We start from the raw sequence: 9,066 nt of genomic DNA, 5'->3' as shown, positions 1-9,066 counted from the left end.
GCAGTCGCATTATCTGATGCTGCTGCTCTCCACGGGAGATCGTCGTGGGACACTCGTGGATTTCTGCAGACAGGGAGTATATTGGTTGTTTGTTTTTTTCTCATTTTTTACAGATGACACTGGCTTCGGGGAACAAAGTGACAAGTAATGGTGAGTATGTAATCTATGTTTAATGTACTGTATGTCTATATGTATGTATTGTATGTATGTATGCAGTATGTATGCATGTATGTATGGATGTATGCATGTAGTATGTATGTAGCCTGTATGTAGTATGTATGTAGTATGTGTGTATGTATGTAGCATGTATGTATGTATGTAGCATGTATGTATGTAGTATGTATGTAGCATGTATGTATGGATGTATGTATGCAGTATGTATGTAGCATGTATGTATGTAGTATGTAGGATGTATATAGCATGTATGTATGTAGCATGTAGTATGTATGTAGCATATATATGTAGTATGTAGCATGTATGTAGTATGTATGTATGTAGCATGTATGTATGTAGTATGTATGTATGTAGTATGTAGTATGTAGCATGTATGTAGCATCTATGTAGCATCTATGTATGTATATAGTATGTATGTAGCACATATGTAGTATGTATGTAGCATGTATGTATGTATGTAGAATGTATGTATGTAGTATGTAGCATGTATGTATGCAGCATGTATGTATGTATGTAGCATGTATGTATGTAGCATGTATGTAGCATGTATGTATGTATGTAGCATGTATGTAGCATGTATGTATGTATGTATGTAGCATGTATGGAGTATGTAGCATGTATGTATATAGCATGTATGTAGCATGTATGTATGTATGTAGCATGTGTGGAGTATGTATGTAGCATGTATGTATGTATGGAGTATGTATGTAGCATGTATGTAGCATGTATGTATGTAGCATGTATGTATGTATTTATGTACAGTATGTATGGAATATTTATTTTTTTAACATTCAACACATTAGCCGGATGATGGGACTACTACTGTCCCATCATTGGCTAATGTGTCAATCACTGTCAGTGTAGCAGGCATCGTCCGATGGGACTTGTAGTCCCATTGGACAATGCCTGCACAGACACAAAGACCCCCCGGCAGTCCGCACAGACCCCCCCGGCAGGTCGTACAGACTCCGGAGAGGCCGCACAGACCCCCCGGCAGGTCGTACAGACCCCAGAGAGGCCGCACAGACCCCCCAGCAGGTCGTACAGACCCCGAAGAGGCCGCACAGACCCCCTGGCAGGTCGTACAGACCCCGGAGAGGCCGTACAGACCCCCCGGCAGGTCGTACAGACCCCAGGGAGGCCGCACAGACACCCCGGTAGGCCATACAGACCCCGGAGAGGACGCACAGACCCCCCGGCAGGCCGTACAGATCCCGGAGAGGCCGCACAGACCCCCCGGCAGGCACGCACACTCGCACAGACCCCGCCCGCACAGAGACATGCAGTCTCCGCCCACGCACTGCCCACTTTCCATTATAGTGATTTTTGTACTGTGGGGACTTCCGATTCCGATTTCCGATATTGCAGAAATATCGGAACTCGGTATCGGAATTCCGATACCGCAAGTATCGGCCGATACCCGATACTTGCGGTATCGGAATGCTCAACACTAATAATAAGACAATAGAAGACATACAAGACCACTGATAATCTCCCTCAATCTGGGTCTCCATGCAAGATCTCACCCCATGAGGTCAAAATGATCACAAGAACGGTGAGCAAAAATCCCAGAATCACACGGGGGGACCTAGTGAATGACCTGCATAGAGCTGGGACCACAGTAATAAAGCTGCCATCAGTAACACACTACGCCACCAGGGACTCAGATCTTGCAGTGCCAGACATGTCCCCCTGCTTAAGCCAGTACATATCTGGGCCCATCTGAAGTTTGCTAGAGAGCATTTGGAATATCCAGAATAATATTGAGAGAATGTCATATGGTCTGATGAAACCAAAGTAGAACTGTTTGGTAGAAACAAAACTTGTCATGTTTGGAGGAGACAGAATGCTGAGTTGCAAAAGAACAAAGGACACCATACCTACTGAGAAGCATGGGGGTGGCAGCATTATGCTTTGAGGCTGTTTCTCTGCAAAGTCACCAGGATGACTGATCCATGAACATGAAAGAATGAATAGGGCCATGTATTGTGAGATTTTGAGTGAAAACCTCCTTCCATCAGCAAGGGCATTGAACATGAAATGTGAATGGGTCTTTCAGCATGATAATGATCCCAAGCACACTGCCTGGACAACAAAGGAGTGGCTTCATAAGAAGTATATAAAGGTCCTGGAGTGGCCTAACCAGTCTCCAAATCTCAACCCCATAAAAAAACTTTGGAGGTAGTTGAAAGTCTGTGCTGCCCAGCAACAGGCCAAAAACATCACTGCTCGAGAGGAGATCTGCATGGAGGAATGGGTCAACATACCACCAACAGTGTGTGCCAACCTTGTGAAGAATTAATGAAAATGTTTAACCTCTGTCATTGCCAACAAAAGATATATCACAAAATATTGAGATGAACTTTTGTTAATGACCAAATACTTGTTTTCCACCACAATTTGCAAAATAAATTTTGCCAAATCAGACAAGGTGATTTTCTGGATTTGTTTTCTTATTTTGACTCTCTTAGTTGTGGTCAAACTATGATGTCAATTACAGGCCTCTCTCATCTTTTTAAGTGAGAGAATTTGCACAATTGGTGGCTGACTAAATAGTGTTTTCCCCACTGTAAAGCACCATTGTTCTTATAGAAAATATAAGCTTGTGACTCTCCAGTATATTATATGTGCAATACTCAGGATGTGATTCTAATGCATAATATGTGGTCATGTACTAAATTGCCTAGATTATGGAAAGGTATGGTAGATTTAATCAGTTCAATAAGTAAAGTTATAGTAAAACCCTTGCCATATGTGTGCATCCTAGGCAGGGTTGCCAGCCGTTCAGAAATTCCAGGACTGTAAGTACAAATAGATACTTTTTTACCTGACCGTAAAAAAAAATTAAGTTATTTGTGATTTTTTTTCTTTTGAAGCTAAAGCAATTTTTACAGATTATTTTGACTGATTAACATAATTTTACAGCTAACAGTGAATGCAGCTGATGATTTTATATCAGAATTATGAGCTGCAGATATGCATCACTTGTAATCATGATGATTTATTATAGTTTTGCAATGTGTCCATAGAAATATTCAATGTCTGTGATTTTGTGGCAATCTATTCAGAGAACTAAAAAGTCAAGTTGGCAATCCTGGTTTTAGGATACCGTATGTGGAAGACCTTCCATCTTCTGATACTATTACACTGGCTATCTATATATATATATAACTGTCTAAGCTCCATTTCCGTCTGTTTGTATCGGAAACCCCGCGTCGCTGATTGGTCGCGCCCGGCCGCGAACAATCCGTGACAGCCTTTACTATTGATGCTGCTTATGCAGCATCAATAGTAAAAAGATATAATGTTAAAAATAATTTAAAAAATAATAAATCGTGCTATTCTCACCTACCGGCGGCGCCCGAAGCCTTCCCCATTCTCGCGATACTCTTGGCAGCTCCATTCCCAGTAATCACCCGAGACCGCTACTTCATAACGGGTTATTGACGCAAAGCATCACTGGGAACGGACCTGGCGAGAGCATCGCTAAGTCCTGGGTTGGATTCGGGGGCCCTCGTAAGGTGAGTATATAACTATTTTTTATTTTAATCATTTTTTTAACAGGGATATGGTGCCCACACTGCTATATACTACGTGGGCTGTGCTATATACTACGTGGGCTGTGTTATATACTCTGTGGCTGTGCTATATACTACGTGGTTGCTATATACTACGTGGCTGTGCTATACACTACATGGGCTGTGCCTGTGCTATATACTACATGCCTGTGCTATATACTACGTGGCTGTGCTATATAACTACTTGCACTGTGCTATATACTACATGGATTGTGCTATATACTATGTGGATTGTGCTATATACTACGTGGCTGTGTTATATACTACGTTGACTGTATTATATACTACATTGACTGTACTATATACTACGTGGATTGTGCTATATACTACATGGACTGTAATATATACAACGTGGGCTGTGTTATATGCTACGTGGGCTATGTTAGATACTACATGGCTGTGCTATATGCTACGTGGCTGTGCTATATGCTACGTGGGATGTGTTATATGCTATGGGTCTGTGCTATATACTACGTGGGCTGTTATATGCTACGTGGCTGTGCTATATGCTATGTGACTGTGCTATATACTATGTGGCTGTGCTCTATACTACGTGGCTGTGTTATATTCTACGTGACTGTGCTATATGCTATGTGGGCTGTGTTATATGCTACGTGGCTGTGCTATATACTACCTGGCTGTGTTATATACTAGGTGGCTGTGCTATATTCTATATGGGCTGTTATATGCTATGTGGCTGTGCTATACGCTATGTGGCTGTGTTATATACTACGTGGCTGTGCTATATGCTACGTGGGCTGTGTTATATGCTATGTGGGCTGTTATGTGAAACGTTTACTGAACAAGTTCTGTCATACATATTCTAGAATACCTGATGCGTTAGAATCGGGCCACCATCTGGAGAATGTTATAAATGACTAGAAATCGCATCGCACGGTAGTGGTTAAAGTCATGCAGTTGATAGCCATGGAAAGAAATATACTCCTCAATACTGAAAGTCATGGAATTATGACAATCACAGGTTCAATAGAAATGTTAATGTTATGCAAATAATGAAAAATGCATAAATTATTTTCAAAACATTTTGATTTAATCAGTATCGAGTATGATCGCCGTGCATAGAAATACGCACACTTACACACCTATGCTACTATCGATGAGGTTATTAGTTGTTGTCTGAGGAATGTTCTGAATGCACTTGGGCAAATTATCAAGATCCGCTGCTGGTAGCTACTTTTGCAGTTGACAACCAGTGACATGCCAGATGACCTTAACATGTGTGCATGATGGGAAACAAGTCCAGAAAAGTTGAAGGCCATAGTAGAATGCAGGTTGCTTGCAGTCGCATTGGTAACAGACAGCATGGCTTTGTGTTCAAAAACGGTTCCTGGGGAGTAAATGCACTTTATTACTCCCGGCAGCTGCTGGCTTTCAGTCATGCAGGTATGCCCAAAGCAATTAATCTCCAGGTCACTGGGTACAGTACAGCTACCGAACAGTATCATAAAGCTATTAACCCCATATATAAAGATTAATAGCATTATCAGACATGACAGGTTCCTTTCTCTTTCTCCCGGCCAGCTTTCTCCTGTCAAGTTTAGAAATATACTGGCAAACCCCTTTAAAGGGAATCTGTCACCCCTAAAATGGCCTATAAACTAAGGCCACCGGCATCAGGGGCTTATCTACAGTCTTCTTACGATGACATCCTCTTCTTGTCTTCATGCTGCGGCTCCGGCACAGGTGTACTTTATCTGCCCTGTTGAGGGCAGAGCCAAGTACTGCACTGCACAGGTGCCTGGAAATGTCAGAGAGGCCGGACGCCTGCGCACTGCAGCACTATATGCTGCCCTCAACAGGGCAGACAAAGTACGCCTGCACAGGAGCCGTGGCAAGAAGACAAGAAGAGGATGTGATCGTTTGAAGATGGGAGGCGCTGGACCCGAACCGCGACGCCCATCGGACCGGACCGCAGCGGGCTCGCCCCTGGGAGAGTATAATATAACCTGTTTTTCTCATCTTTCAGGATACATTGGGGGCTTATCTACAGCATTACAGAATGCTGTAGATAAGCCCCTGGTGCCAGTGGCCTTAGTTTATAGGCCATTTTTGGGGTGACAGATTCCCTTTAAGCATTGATTTCTAGGTCTAGTGTTCATTTAAGGCTACATTTAGATGCAGCTGAAAGATCCAGAAACAGAATGTGCCCCAAATCTAGTAGAAATTTATTGCAATTGGTTGAATCTTTTGTAAAAATCCATGACTAATCCATGACATACTTGGCAAACGGCAGATCTTTGGGTAGAATGTATGGAAAAAATTATGATAGTGCACAACAAAAGTGTTAGCTCTACTGATCTTCTCACTTACTTTGCACTCTTTGCACTAGCACAGGGTTTCCCAATCTTAAACAAAAAAAAAAAACACAGCCAGTCATGTCCTGTGAAGAAAACACACATGCTGCTAATTATTGATTTTGCAAAACTAAATCATTCCCTCATGCAATATTATGAAATTTCTTAACACATGACCTGTTGGGGTTCCTCAAGGACTGTATTGGGAAATACTTCACCAGTATTATGGACAATGATGTAAATATTTGCATTTTATTTAGTTGTTTTATTTAGTCAATAATTTATCAACTCAATGTAGCCTGTAATTGGAAGCAGGGAAAAACAATCTGGGCTTCTGGAACTGTACTGTACATCGGTACAACTTTTTTATGCTGTGAGTTCACCCTTCCATCGGTGCCAAGTAAGTAATTATGCCTCAAATTAATAAATATGCTTTTATTGTCTGGGCTAGCTTTAACTTATTAGTGTGGAAATACTATGTGTAACTTGCACAACCGAATAGGGGCTGTGTAAGCAATCGGTAGCACTTGCACCTAAAAAGAAAAATATCAATTCCTCCAGTCTATTGGCTGATATGCCAGAAGATAATGATTTTCACTGCTCATAATTGTCAGTTTGGATTGACATACTTGTGAGTGATTTTCTAGAGTACTACTGTGTGATTAGCACGTTTCTATCTTGAAATTAGCAGATAGGAGAGCGCCCATATGCTGCTCCTATACAAAGATCCAATGAAGATACGTACCATAAACTTTAAACTATGTATGGACAGTCTATTATTTATGCATTACTTTTACAAGTAAAACCTGTAGTTTTGCTTCAGAGCCTCATGGTTACAAATAATTCTACAATAATTGGTTATGATAATGACAAAAAAAAATCACTAAAAAAAATCTACTTCTGCAAATTATAAGGCGTCTGGCCACCAAATGATTTATTTTATTATTGTGTGTTGTTACATACCTACAAATCTCGACTGCAGGGTCAGGCTCAGCTCCCTTCTTCTATGTCTGCTGCCCTTTACAATGTTCCACATCAAATTTCACTATTTGTGCAGAATACCTCTCTGACTTCATCATACAAGGCTTAATGGTTCACTTAAACACCCCTGTGTGTCCAAGTAAGCAGTCAGTGTATTTTGTCAGTTTCTGTTTGTTTGGAGTTTGTAGCTGAAGACACTGGATAGTGTCAAGCTCCAGTCATATTTACAAACTCGTGATTTCTACTATTTGTATCTACTATTCCTCAGACCTGCTGGTTAACCTACATTTGCGATAAGCATTACGAACAGTTATTTATAGACTGTTCACAATCATCTCCTGCATTCTACTGTGTTTCCTGCAATCTGCATCTACTGCTTTATGCATTACGAACTGTTATTTAGAGATTTTTCACAAAAAAATGTTATTAGCCATGCAAATCACTGTGGTTTCTGTAATCTACATCTACTGCTACTAAGTTTAATACAGTTGTCCACTAGCTGGACAACCCCTTTTTGAATGAAGAAGTCCCACTTGTTTCATAGTTTTTATGATTGAAAGTAGATCTAAGTCCATCGAGTTCAATCTAAACCTAATGTTTACATGTTGATCCAAACGACGGCAAAAACCCCATGAGATAGATGCTAATTGACCCACATAGGGGTCATGAATAAAAGACTTTGTTTAACACCCGTGATAGCTATAAATTGTCATGCCTTTTGGATTATGACAGCATTTTTTTAATGTATCTTTCATGATGTTCTGTGTCATAGTCTATCAAAGTGACATCCTAATCTCCAGAGAAGTAGACTCACATCATCTTTATAAACGTTCCCATCCTGAATAGACTGTGCCAAAAGTACTTTGAGACCCATTTATCAGATATATAATCTCATCAGCAGGTCACTGTATGGATCCATACAAAGTTTCTGCTATTCTGGATTGACCACAATCCATTGGTCTCAAAGTTCTCCAAAGATTCCTCAGTTTTGCCAATTGTTAGGGTATGTGCACAAATTTTCCTGACAAAATCCGGACATTTCTGCCAGAAATCCGCATGCGTTTTTTTTGTTTTGTTTTTTTTGGGGGGGGGGTTTGTGCGGTTTTTTTTTTGCGGATTTTATGCGGATTTTTTGCGTTTTTTTCCTGACACTCCAATTTAATGAGAAATCCGGAAAAAATCCGCAAAAATAATGAACATGTTGCTTCTTTTTCCGGAATGCGTTTTTTTGGCAGAAAAAAACGCAACATGTGCACAAAAAATGCGGAATGCATTCTAAATGATAGGATGCATAATGTATGCATTTTTTATGCGGTATTATAGTGTTTTTATCAGGGAAATCCGCAAAAAAAACGCAAAAACTTCCTGAAGAAATCCTGACGTGTGCACATACCCTTACAGTCAGTTCACTGAAAACTACTTTCAAGTGTTTTTTCCTTTTGTTGCTCTATCTCAGAAGTATGGTAATTTGCTAAACAGGTCAGATTCTGCTGTTCAAGCCTTTCAGGATCTTTAGCTTTGTTTCTACACTATCCTGATATCAACATACTGTTTTTCTCAAAATGGATGCCTCTGTTATTGGTATAAAAGCAGTTCTCACATAAAATTCATCTGGAAAAATCATTCTTTCAGATTATTCTCCAAGAAATTTCCTGCAGCAGAATAGAGCACTGGTGACACATATATGAAGGAGCTAAGCTCCCATGTCCATCCATACTGACCAAAAAATCTGGAATCGCTTAAAAATGCCATTAGGCTAAATACCTGCCATGGTCACTCTTCTTCTCATGGTTTGACTTCACCCTCATCTATTATCCAGTTGAGAAAAAAATCACAGAATTGATGTTCTCTTCAGGTCCTTTTGATCCTTGTGTTGCCAATGACGATGCGTGTTTATGTGATTGAACATGAGCATATCCTTGCTACCATCTCTTCTTCCAATGCTCCAACTGTAGAAGGTTCTCTAGTCTCAAAAGCACTCAGACAGAACGTCTTATCTTGGAATCGCTCTTCTCTGC

The 9,066-nt window shown here is 40.5% G+C and overlaps 1 long non-coding RNA gene across 1 annotated transcript; it reads right to left on the bottom strand.

Annotated features, from left to right (window-relative positions):
* Positions 1 to 4,817: 4,817 nt before the first annotated feature.
* On the bottom strand, positions 4,818 to 8,981 carry LOC143810056 (uncharacterized). Its single transcript, XR_013222628.1, has 3 exons — positions 8,813 to 8,981; positions 6,084 to 6,153; positions 4,818 to 5,100 (listed from the first exon to the last, which is right to left on the bottom strand). It is a non-coding gene; the product is annotated as an uncharacterized LOC143810056 (long non-coding RNA).
* Positions 8,982 to 9,066: the final 85 nt, after the last annotated feature.

This window comes from Ranitomeya variabilis, chromosome 2, assembly GCF_051348905.1.
Source record: "Ranitomeya variabilis isolate aRanVar5 chromosome 2, aRanVar5.hap1, whole genome shotgun sequence".
NCBI lineage: Eukaryota > Metazoa > Chordata > Amphibia > Anura > Dendrobatidae > Ranitomeya > Ranitomeya variabilis.
Note: the sequence above shows the minus strand (reverse complement) of the source record. Positions and strands in the feature narration are given on the sequence as shown.